The sequence below is a fragment of the Procambarus clarkii genome, unplaced genomic scaffold (genome assembly GCF_040958095.1).
Source record: "Procambarus clarkii isolate CNS0578487 unplaced genomic scaffold, FALCON_Pclarkii_2.0 HiC_scaffold_272, whole genome shotgun sequence".
Taxonomy (NCBI): domain Eukaryota; kingdom Metazoa; phylum Arthropoda; class Malacostraca; order Decapoda; family Cambaridae; genus Procambarus; species Procambarus clarkii.
Window position 1 is genome coordinate 210,443 of NW_027189305.1, and position 12,701 is coordinate 223,143.

At 39.8% G+C, this 12,701-nt stretch overlaps 1 long non-coding RNA gene across 2 annotated transcripts in view; it reads right to left on the bottom strand.

The window, feature by feature from the left end:
- Positions 1–9,550, bottom strand: part of LOC123753696 (uncharacterized) — a 76,909-nt gene extending 67,359 nt beyond the window's left edge. The window contains exon 1 of one of the 2 annotated variants that reach the window (XR_011226898.1): positions 9,316–9,550. This is a non-coding gene — a long non-coding RNA (uncharacterized lncRNA). The remainder of the gene's footprint in view (positions 1–9,315) is intronic. The other variant, XR_011226899.1, reaches the window with a different exon arrangement.
- Between the last annotated feature and the right edge of the window lie 3,151 nt (positions 9,551–12,701).

A 12,701-nucleotide genomic window follows, 5' to 3' on the forward strand; every position in this document is an offset into this window, starting at 1 on the left:
AATGTAATAATCTATGCCAGTACTCTGACTATACTCTGTACCTGTAAAGTAAGGCTGTAAAGTACCTGTACATATTTTTTGTCAATTTTACTGTAAATTATCTACTTAAAATTATCTGTTAGTTTAAGGACTTCCCCAAAACTCTATGCGTGCTAATGGCTTTACAGGAATGTAAAATCAACTTCATTTCTATGTTCTTTCTTAACCCCCAATGTACCTTCTTGTATATAAATAAATAAATAAATGCTTGTCATCCTTATGTATCACCTTTGTATTAATTTTTTATTTTCCTTGAACATTCTCATTTTGTTAGCTTACTTCTCTTATAGTATTAAGTGTTTTACCCCGTCACAACAATAATTAAAAAATTTCTATATTACTATTAATTTTGCCCGAAACGCTTTGCGTAATAGTGGCTTCATTAGTATGTGTAACTGCTGTCCCTTCAATTGAACAATACTCTTATTACACATAGAAATCACAATAGCGTGATGCATCAAATTGTTTTATTTATTTATTTAATTATTTAATTATTTATATACAAGGTACATTGGGTTTGTGAGAATACATAGCATGGTATTTACAATCTTGTAAAGCCACTAGTATGCGCAGCGTTTCGGGCAGGTCCTTAATCTAACAGATAATTTTAAGTAGGTAAATTCTAGCGGAATTGATAAAATAACAGATTCATTGCAAGAGAGAAAAAAAGTTAGATGAGAGAGATTAGTAGGAATATTAGAGCACATTGTTATATTAAAGTTCTGATTGCTTGCATTGACAGCTTGATTGGAAATTTAAACGAAGATTAATAGGCACCATACAGCAAATTGAAAGCACATATAAGAAGACAGCAATGATAACAATGGTAAAGTTGTTTGGGTTGGGTACATGAAGATTGGGAGATTGGGTAGCACTAGATACAGTGCAATTTTAAAGCAACAAGGTAAAAAAAACTATGCAGATGAGATTAGGTACTTTTTAGTTTTGTTTTTGAATGATGCAAAAGTTGGACAGCTTTTCAATTCATTAGGGAGTGAGTTCCATAGACTAGATCCCATTATTTGCATAGATTGTGTGTGTACAGATTAAGTTTGACTCTGGGGATAACAAAGCGATATTTATTTCTGTTGTGGTGATAATGGGTCCTATTATATCTGTCCAGGGAGAGTTTCAGAACATGATTTGCATTTATGAACAGGCCTTTGTAAATGTAGTTGACACAAAAGAATGTGTGGAATGAGATTATGTTTAGCATGTTTAGGGAGTTAAACAAGGGGGCTGAGTGTTGTCTGAAAACAGAATTTATTATTCTGATAGCAGATTTTTGCTGGGGGATGATGGACCTGAGGTGGTTTGCAGTGGTTGAACCCCATGCACAGATACCATAATTAAGATAGTGATAGATTAGTGCATAATATAGTGAGATGAGAGCAGAGTTAGGTACATAGTATCTGATTTTGGAGAGTATACAAACTGTTTTAGACTTTCTTAGTTATGTGTTGTATGTAGGTGCTGAAGTTGAGTCTCTTATCTAGGAATAGGCCAAAAAACTTTCCATCATTTCTATTACTAATGTTAACATTGTCTATGTGAAGCTGAATTGCATTTGTTGATTTGCTTCCAAATAAGATGTAGTAGGTCTTTTCTATGTTAAGTGTTAGTTTGTTGGTTGACATCCATAAGTGGACTTTTTTTTAGTTCATTATTAACAGCATTATTTAGTGTATGTGGGTTGGGGTTAGAGTAGATGAGGGTAGTATCATCAGCAAACAATATAGGTTTCAGAATGTTGGTGACATTAGGCAGACCAATGATGTATATAAGAAATAGGAGAGGTCCCAAGATGCTGCCCTGTGGCACTCCAATGGTTAGGTAAAGTAGGAGAGGATATATCATTGATGGCTACACATTGGTGTCTATCACTAAGATAGGATTGGATATAGTCCAGGGCATGGCCTCGGACTCCATAATGATGCAGTTTACACAAGAGGTAGTTGTGATTAACAGTATCAAAGGCCTTTTTCAGGTTAATGAAGAGTCCAGTCGTTAACTCATTTTTGTCAAGGGCTGAGTAAATTATATCAAGGAGACTAATAATTGCGTCGCTAGTACTCTTTTGGGAGTGGAAGCCAAACTGACAGGGGCCGGGTATGTCAAATTTTACGAGGTATGAGTAGAGCTGTTTGTAGATAATTTTTTCAAATATTTTTGATAGTATGGGTAGGTTTGATATGAACAAATTTGAAATGAGTTTGTTTGTTTGTTTGTTTCATTTCAAGTTTGATATGAACAAATCCACAAGAGCCGTGACGAGGGTTCGAACCTACGTCCGAGAGTGTGTAATGAAGTAAGGGCAAAGAGGTAGAACAGATTATTGACAGAGCTCAGGTGCATGGGGGAATTGTGTAAAAACCTGGTTTGTGTCTCGGAGAGACTGCAAGATCCGTGGTAGGTCAAGTTGATTTCTCGGTTGCAATTCTTATCCGTGTCATAGCTCAGTCGATTAACCACCATGCTGCGCCGAGTTTATTGTGAAATTCCCCCTGTGCGCATGAAATAAAGTGTTCCCAAAAATTCATTTTTTCTTTGTAAAATGATAAATTCCCTTCCCTGAACATGTCTGTGAGGAGATGGTTCACCAGCTCACTTACAATAGTGCTCTTATGCCTGTGGAGGCCAGTACACTTGTTAAGTGTGCGGACTTAAGCTTGGTAACCAGCAACCGAAACATCTAGTGTTTGGGCTCATGTGAGAGCCCCATTCATCAGCAGTCCAGAAATGTTACCCTGGCCGGAGTAGCACATCTGTGGACAGAGATATGCCGATAGCATCATCTCATAGCATGGTGATATGAGAGTAGAAGAGATATAGCAGAGATATGCCGATAGCAACCAGGAGGCCTGGTCGACGACCGGGCCGCGGGGGAGCCAGTCATCGTCATGGAAACAGCTGCCATCTTAGTAAACATCTTGAGCCGCCATGTTGGTCGGCCATCTTGGAGTTGCCCTAGGGGCTGTGCTACACCGTCGCTGATTGGTTGAGAGGGGTAGGCTGCTGTATGCCTTCCTCTCATTGGTTATTTCGAGGAGGACGCGGGAATTGCGGGTGTAAGCGTCATTCTGAACATAGCTGCCACTTTGTCAAGACGCTCTCTGTACTCAATTCGGCCAAATTGAGTATAGGGCGTCGTGGTGGGTTGATTACTCAACTGCTTCACCTCCTGCTTCATCGACGACGGGGGTCGTCACAGAATCCGGCCGAAGTTGTTGCTTGGATTGGAGAAAGACATTGTGTACAGTGGGTAGAGGTACAGTGATCTGGGATTGTGGGGTAATGTGCAAACGAGCAGTAACAGACTTGTAGATCCCATACTAGTGATTATTAATAATACCTGCTAGTACTCTGTAGCAGTCGATGGGAACGGGGAAATTCGTGTCAGAGTTTTAAGGCAGATTTCCCATGTTTGTGTAAGATGCTATCGTTGTGCGCATCACCTGGGTACGAACGCTTCGCTTTACCGGTGGGTCGAGGGTGCGAACTGAGCCGTGTTGTGAAGGGAGGGGTTCGAGTGCACGCCAATTGTTCGTAAAATACCACGTGATGTACTATCACCGCCTACGCCACCTACTACTGCCGTGACTGAGGCAGCCACCCGTAGCGGGGTGCCTGATGTATGGGAATGGTGTGTAAGCCGGCAGTATGAATGAGTAAATACCTATGTGTGTATTTCTGGTGATCAGTTAGTCTCTTAAATCTTGAATTCGAAGTCAGGTGTTCCGTCCACATTGTCACGCAGCACCTGTGGAGGTGAAGTGAAGTGTGGACGAGGAGATAATCACCCTTTATTGTCATCTTGTCAGTCCAGAGGGACTTGCGTCTTGTGTACACAGACGTACAGTGTGTGTGTGTGTGGGTACACACGGGAACAGAGTATACATAGATTAGCCACGGACAGAGAGGATGTCCATGTAATAATTATATTCCATTGTGATAATTAAAGCATTTTTGATCGTCCGTGGGATGGAGTGATATCATTTCCATGTGTAGTCTTGCAGGTGTGGAATTCCAACACTGAGCGCTCAGGTTAATGTGTGTGTAACGTCAGTGATTCCTGGCAATGATTATTATGGAGTGTACCACAGTGTGGTCTTAATTTCTTGTATTGTTCCCAGGGATGTGACAAGTGTGATTTATATATACATATATATATATGTATATACATATATATATATGTATATATATATATATATATATATATATATATATATATATATATACATATATATATATATATATATACATATATATATATATATATATATATATATATATATATATATATATATATATATACATATATATATATATATATATATATACATATATATATATATATATATATATATATATATATATATATATATATATATATATATATATATATATACATATATATATATATATATATATATATATATATATATATATATATATATATATATATATATTACGGTTAAGGAGTATAACCAAGCAAATATTGAACAGCCAGAAAAATGATAGGATGGATTATGAGAACTTTCAAATCCAGGGATCCCATCACAATGGTTGTACTCTTCAAGTCACTTGTGTTGTCCCGTCTTGAGTACTGCTCAGTACTCACTTCCCCCTTCAGAGCAGGAGCGATTGCTGAAATAGAGGGAATACAGAGAACATATACGGCAAGCATAGACGCGATAAAGCACCTAAATTATTGGGATCGTCTCAAAGCCCTCCAAATGTACTCACTAGAAAGAAGACGAGAGAGATATCAAATAATATACACCTGGAAGATACTGGAGGGCCAAGTACCAAATCTACACAGTAAAATAACAACGTACTGGAGTGAACGACATGGAAGAAAATGCAGAATAGAACCAGTGAAGAGCAGGGGTGCCATAGGCACAATCAGAGAACACTGTATAAACATCAGAGGTCCCCGGTTGTTCAACACCCTCCCAGCAAGCATAAGAAATATTGCCGGAACAACCGTGGACTTTTTCAAGAGGAAACTAGATTTATTCCTCCAAGGAGTGCCGGACCAACCGGGCTGTGGTGGGTATGTGGCCCTGCGGGCCGCTCCAAGCAACAGTCTAGTGGACCAAACTCTCACAAGTCAAGCCTGGCCTCGGGCCGGGCTTGGGGAGTAGAAGAACTCCCAGAACCCCATCAACCAGGTATCAACCAGTATTGTCTGTCGTAATTAATGGTCAGTGGGCCGGGTAATTGACGTGTTTCAGGAAGTCAAAATAATTAACCTCGATCCTTGTTTGATCGACTCACACGAATGCTTCATTGTTCCATTAACGTAACATCATTATTTATCTGTCCGGAAGTACCGGCACTTGATTGACTCGTGGGAGGAGTAACGTCATTTTAGAATAACGTAAACGTAGAGCTAATTACTGTTATTAGCCACCTGAATTGGTCTGAGTATGGAAGGCTTAGACGGAATTCATACCTTAATGTAAATTGCTGAGCCAGTGTGAAAGGTTGCGTATTTTTATTGTTTAATTATTGATCTTGAGGATAATAATTAATTACTCTAAAGCTAATCACGAGTGATTACCGTTCTCTTAGCACTTTGGACATTGTAAATCAGAGTTTACCATCGCTGAGTGATTAGTAACTGATTAACGTAAATTAACGTAACTAGTAAAGAGATTAATCAGCTGTCTGGTAGTACAGGGATTAATTAATGGGATTTTCTCACTGAATGCTCGACAGGTAGAGTGTTGTGTAATTTCTGCGTTACTAGTGACAGTTGTAAGAGTTATTAAATTAACGTAAATGCTATTTTGTTATTAACGTAAATGTTATTGTGTTATTAACGTAAATCAATTGTTATTGATTGTTGATCGTCCGTGGCACGGAGTGTTAACGTAAGGATTAATTTGAGGAAGGTTTGCTGGAGTTGCCAGTGAACCCATTAGTTATTGTTGTCATTGAAAGACTATTGATTTGATTGCATTGCATCCGCCATTGCAGGTGTAGACTGCACTGAGGCGTAGAACAGTTAGGAGGTTACTGGAGACGTGTTTCAAAACCCACTGTGTCATTTGTTGTAATTGTGATTATAGATCTGTTAGTTCTTTTTTCTTGATTGATGCCTCTGTGTTCACGCTTATGTTCGAGTTAGTTCATTATGCAGTTCGAGGGGCTGGTGTCTAGCTGTCATTGATAGTGTCACAGGAAGGATTTCGAGTAACGTCATTGACATTTCTTTTTGTTTTGTTGTAGTAGTTAGTACTTTATTGAATAAACTAAGTTGTTATGGTTAACACTGTCTTTTCGTTACACCCCACACACTATTATTGTTATGCATGTGTTCTTCACACTCGACTAATAAAATTGAGACCGATTCTGAGTTTTGGACCAAATATACGGCACCACATAACAATAAATTATTGTTGTGAGAGCCCAGGACCTACTCGTTAGATTCGCTTCAGCGATTGGCGAAGGTCGACGACCAAGTGGAGGGGATTTCAATTTTCATTGGGGTCTCGGCGTTTGCTCGCGCCTAGTCAATTGTTCATACATGGTCCCAAAGTGAGGAATGAGCTGCTTACTACACTGGTGTATTAGCTAAGCAAGTCCTTCCTCAGGCGACCTAATTGAATATCACGACAGGAATAAAGGTTAAAGAATAAAGAAAATTCTTAGAAATTTTCCGAGCTCAATTCCTTATAACAATTTCATTTATTCCACCACTTAAAACTCTCACAATATCTATGTAAAAATAAATACCAAATTCCACTTACTTTGGCTCTGGGGATGTGGACAAGGTGCGTTGTGATGTCATCAGGGGCTGGTCGCCCATGCGTGACACGCCCAGACACCGTCGCGCGGGCCATTCAAGCACCAGATGTTGGCACAAATATATTTTCAATTATCTGTTTTATGTATTTCCAATTTGGTTTTTTTGTTTGTTTTTTTATCGTATACCTGGTTGATACCTGGATGATGGGGTTCTGGGAGTTCTTCTACTCCCCAAGCCCGGCCCGAGGCCAGGCTTGACTTGTGAGAGTTTGGTCCACCAGGCTGTTGCTTGGAGCGGCCCACAGGCCCACATACCCACCACAGCCCGGTTGGTCCGGCACTCCTTGGAGGAATAAATCTAGTTTCCTCTTGAAAATGTCCACGGTTGTTCTGGCAATATTTCTTATGCTTGTGTGCATATATGATGCATATTTGTATCCTTTACAATATGTATACAGCAGAATGTTCATAATGTTCCATGAAACTGTGATACATGTGTCAGTAATGTGTCCACAATAAATGTTTATTGTCGCAATATTACGTGTTAAAAATTCACTAAAATTACAATATGTACAGTTTCACACACTATTTACACAGTAACACACTGTATTACACACTCAGTACTTCGGAAGTGAGTAATAATCAATGAAGTAGTCCAGGGTACACAGCGCAACTTCGCTCTCGTTGCACCAGGTACAGATAGAATTTCGCTTCCTGTTTCTTTGTTCTGTGTGCTTGCAAATAACGCACTCATGTACACCCTTGGCATTAGTACCTGTAGGTAGTATGTAGCCAAGCTTGTAAAATGTAAGGTAGTCTTGAAAAGATTACAGGGAAAGATCAATTTGTAAGGTAGTCATGAAAAGATCCCCTTGTAAGGTCCCACACAAGAAGAGATTCAGCCAGCCTCAAAGAGTGTCCGTCAGTAAAGAAGAGATTCAGCTATTCTTGAAAATATCTATGGAAAACACCACCATGGAAGCCGCTAACACTGCTCATCTATGCTACTTGTATCAGATGCATCATCAATGAATGCAGAAAACGATTCATCTATGTATCATCTAAATAAATTGGAGATAGCATAGATGGGCAAGGGTGGCGCTCAGAGCTACAACTGGATACGCTCGCTGTATCGTCCTCATAGGTGCTGTATCACTTGCATCTGATCTTTGTGTTAGGTCCTATTGCGTCTAGCTTCACCAATATTATGACCCTTATATTCTTTAAACATTAAGGTTTGAATTTCACCGACAAAGCACGATCTTTCAACTTGCGTCGGACAGGTGTTTGGGAGCCAGAGGCGCGTGTCACTCGGTACTAACCCAGCCAGCAGCCCTAGGGCATAAGGGGAATTTTTTCCTAGATGGCTACCTCTCACTGGAGGTCCTAAGAGTCCATTTCGTACACAACCAACCTCGCACACATTTAGAATGGGTACGAAAAAATCAAAATGAGCTTTCTCGGTTGGCAAACCGCGTATTCTCGGTTGGCGCAGTTAAGTGGTTAAGGAGCGTCTGGGATCTTCTCTGATGTAGGTTCGAACCCTCTTCACGGCCCTTATGGATTGATTTATTTATTTAATTTATATACAAGAAGGTACATTGTGTTAGAGAATACATAGCATAGTATTTACAATCTTGTAAAGCCACTAGTACGCGCAGTGTTTCGGGCAGGTCATTATCTAACTATTACCTAACAGCTAATTTTAAGTAGGTAAATTCTAGCAGAATTAATAAAATGATAACATACATTGCAAGAAAAAAAAATGAGATGAGAGAGAATAGTAAGTATATTAAAGCACATTGGTTTATTAAAGCTCTGGTTGATTACATTGTCAACTTGATTGTTAATTTAAACAAGATTAACAGACACCATACAGCAGATTGATAGCACATATAAGAAGACAGCAATGATCACAATGGTAAAGCCATTATTCATTTATTACTCTTATGTTCTTTGAACGCAATCTTTTGAATAATAATAATATTTTTAATATTATTATTTACACATAAAATCACACTAACGTGATATACATCAATGAGAAAATTCACTCGGGCTGTGAGGCGATGCGAACCTGCAATGTTTGCGTCACCTCACAGCCCCAGTGGATCGTTCATTGATGTATATCTCCTTAGTGCGATTTTCTGTGTATCTGAAGATGGGCATACAGTGTTCAACTACAATACTTAACCCCTTCACCTGAGTGCTTAGGGGCCTTACGTAAAACTTGGCCTGGCTTCAGGACTTCCTGTGATATCAGTAGAAATCTGATTGTAAGACTTTTAGGAAGTCAGTGGTGGTACAGTGGTAGAGTATGCAGCTGGCAATGCCTTAGTCATGGGTTTGCAACACCACACAGTCCCAGTAGATTTTCTCTATTATTATTATTATTATAAAAATTATTATATTCGATAGGCCAATGTCCACACCCCAACACTGCCATAGGCCTATTTCCACACCCCAACAATTGCATGTTGAGGTGTAAGACAATGGTGGAGCAGAAAGTACTCAAGAACTTACGGATGATGAGAGTGCGAGGAACAAGGTGGTCAGGTGGAGCCAGTGACTCCTTCCTTCAACAGTTTTGTCTCTCCCTCGTGGTATATCCTTAATGGTGTGGCCTCACCACACACTTACACTGTCACAAGTGTCCTGAGAGTACTGTGAGAGGGACAATTTGGCGGGTATTGTGGACACAGGTCTTTAAGATAGGCGAACTTCACGAGTCGTGGAGACGTCTATAGCAACCTTTGTTGTGATGACGTCACTCGCTCGCTCGCTTACCCGCCACGGTGCTCTTCCCATTTTCTTTGGTTACTGATCTTTGCTGACGTTTAACCTGAGAGCCACTAATACTGGTGGCCTCAACGAGGACAGGAAGTTGGCGGCTTGTCAAAGGTCCTACCCATTTGCCTGGATGATCTTTTCTATCTGTATTTTAAAACCCAGTAGAGTTTTGGTGTTTACCTTACCTACTCCTTGGCGGGTAGGCTGTTCCACGGGTTTACAACCATACGGGTGAAGAAGCCTCTCCTGTTTTCTGTCCTACATTGTGGCTTGTTGAGCTTGAACCCTTTGCTCCTCGTTCGTATTACATCTGACCTTTTGAAGAAAGTGTCCGGATTGACATCGTCCAAATTGTTGACTTGTGATGGACTCTACTACCGGGACCCTGGACTCTGCTACCGGGACCCTGGACTCTACTACCGGGACCCTGGACTGTACTATCAGGACCCTGGACTGTACTACCGGGACCCTGGATTGTACTACCGGGACCCTGGACTGTTCTACTGGTGTAAGAGGGGCTAGCCTTTAACCCTTACTTTCCTGGTTAAATGCTGGTCGTTACTAAGTAAAACTATATACAGGAACCAGAGTATGTGCTGTGTAGCCTATAATAGTTCACCTCGTCAAGATCTAAACATTTGACAGTTTAGATGTCACGGCTGGAGGATACTGTACCCTTCTATGTTATACTGCAACTCTGAAGTTCTCCGCCACCACCTGCTACCCACTGATTAGTTTCCTCAATTGACGGTGGAGCAGGATACCCTCAACTAGGCATAAACCCCGAAAATGGATCCCCAGTTATCGGAAAAGGATGGGATAAGATTTCGACGTTAGTGTGGGAATTAAATCTAAGTATAAAGGGACTATCTTTGGTATTAAATAAATGCTTGCTGGCTTACAGGGCAGTTATAGCCCCGCTCCTGTGCCAGGTAAGTCCACTACGGGCTCACCATAGCCCGTGTTACTTTGGAACTTTTGTTGTAAGTAGCTGAATCTAAAGCAGCTGCAGGCTTACAGGGGGAACCCAAGTTTCAAACACGGGGACTTAAGATCAACAACAATGAAAAATTATCGTTGGGGAAATTCCACTAAACACCACAAATTCTATAACAGATTTATTACAGCAAAGATTAACACTGAAAATAATGGTAAGTTTCAAACGTTCTATCTGAACACTTCCTAAACTGAATACTGAATACAAAAATGATGTGGACTCTACACTGTACTAAAACTTCAGAGACAGATACCTTAAACACCACAGACAGGCCAGTTGTTCAGCCTTACCCTCTGAGAGATGTTGACCCCCAGGAAGCTTCCAACACACACTAACTAACCTCTCCACACTGACCTCTCACAGGCTGACCCAGGCTAGTTGTTCAGCCTTACTCTCTGAGAGATGTTGACCTCCAGGAAGCTTCCATCACACACTAACTAACCTCTCCACACTGACCTCTCACAGGCTGACCCAGGCCAGTTGTTCAGCCTTACTCTCTGAGAGATGTTGACCCCCAGGAAGCCTCCAACACACACTAACTAACCTCTCCACACTGACCTCTCACAGGCTGACCCAGGCCAGTTGTTCAGCCTTACTCTCTGAGAGATGTTGACCCCCAGGAAGCTTCCAACACACACTAACTAACCTCTCCACACTGACCTCTCACAGGCTGACCCAGGCTAGTTGCCAGATTAATCTTTGAAAATGATTATTAACTAAAATCCAGTATTTGTCACTGAAGGTGACTTTATTATTCCAAAACAATTGGGATTTATCTAGATACAAGAGCCAGATTAATTACAATATTCAGTAGCACTTGTATTTCACTAATTACATGATTTAGGAAACTAGACTGGGTACTTATTTTCCAATGACGAAATACTTTTTCATATATACAAATCTTACTGAAGTCAAATGCTTCTTAGGTAACATACAAGACTTATTCTCTGTTCTCAATTGACGTTAATTTTAACATAAGTGTAACCATGATTGATAATTCCTCCTAATTCTGTAATATCTTTCATAATTCAAGTTCAAGTATGTTTATTGAGATAAGCAATAAATACATCTCAAAGGGATAGAGTAGCTTAGGCTATTTCTACCCCCCTCTACTTCAAGTCCCTCAAGGGGCGCACAAATTCAGTGAGTACAAATAGACATATAACAGTACAAGAATCCCATTTAACATTGCATACAGCAAGTACAGCATATAATTGTTACATTCTTGGGGCAAAATTCTTGTAGCTCCTAAGTATACTGTCTATTATACCATTATCACACATCCAAACAATTTGATGTGGTACACTATTTATTTCCTTATTTCTATATTTTTCAATAAGTTGACACTCTAATACATAATGTTCTAAGGTGTGGGCGTACGGCATACTACATAATTTACAATCCTTATCTTTTTCACTGACATCAACACCGTATTGCCAGATATATTTATATCCTAATCGTAATCTCATGTAAATTGAATCCTTCCAAGTAGACTTTCCTTTACCATAAGTGAAGGACAAATTTGTATTTATTATTGAATAATTCTTAAGTGTGTTACTACTGTCCACCATTGCCATTCTCTTTATCATTTCTTCACCCTCCTGAATCACCTTGAGTCTTGTTTTTATTTGTTTCAAGGTTAACTGACATACAACATCAACAAGAGTTTTTTCAGTGGCTCTCTTCGCTATGTCATCAACTACCTCATTCAACAGTATTCCCACATGTGAAGGGATCCACATGAATCTTACTTTATACCCAGTTTTTTCTAGTCTCTTAACATTCTCTCTACACTCTATCACAATATTCTGATATACTGGGCGTCTGCTATTTAAAGACTCTAACGCTCCTCTGCTGTCAATAAAGAAGTTTTAGTTTAGTTCATTTATTATGCACCCCATACCCATCTTGTGGGCGGTAGTGGAAAGGGTTACAGAGGCACATAATGGGCTCAGGGACTGAACCCCACAATTCAGAATCAGATTCAGAGTTTTATTCAGGTAAGGTATATACATACAAGTGATGTTACATTAATGGATTGATATATAGATAGAGCTAGTACATACAATGCCTAAAGCCACTATTACGCAATGCGATTCGGGCAAGAAAAACATTAATATCT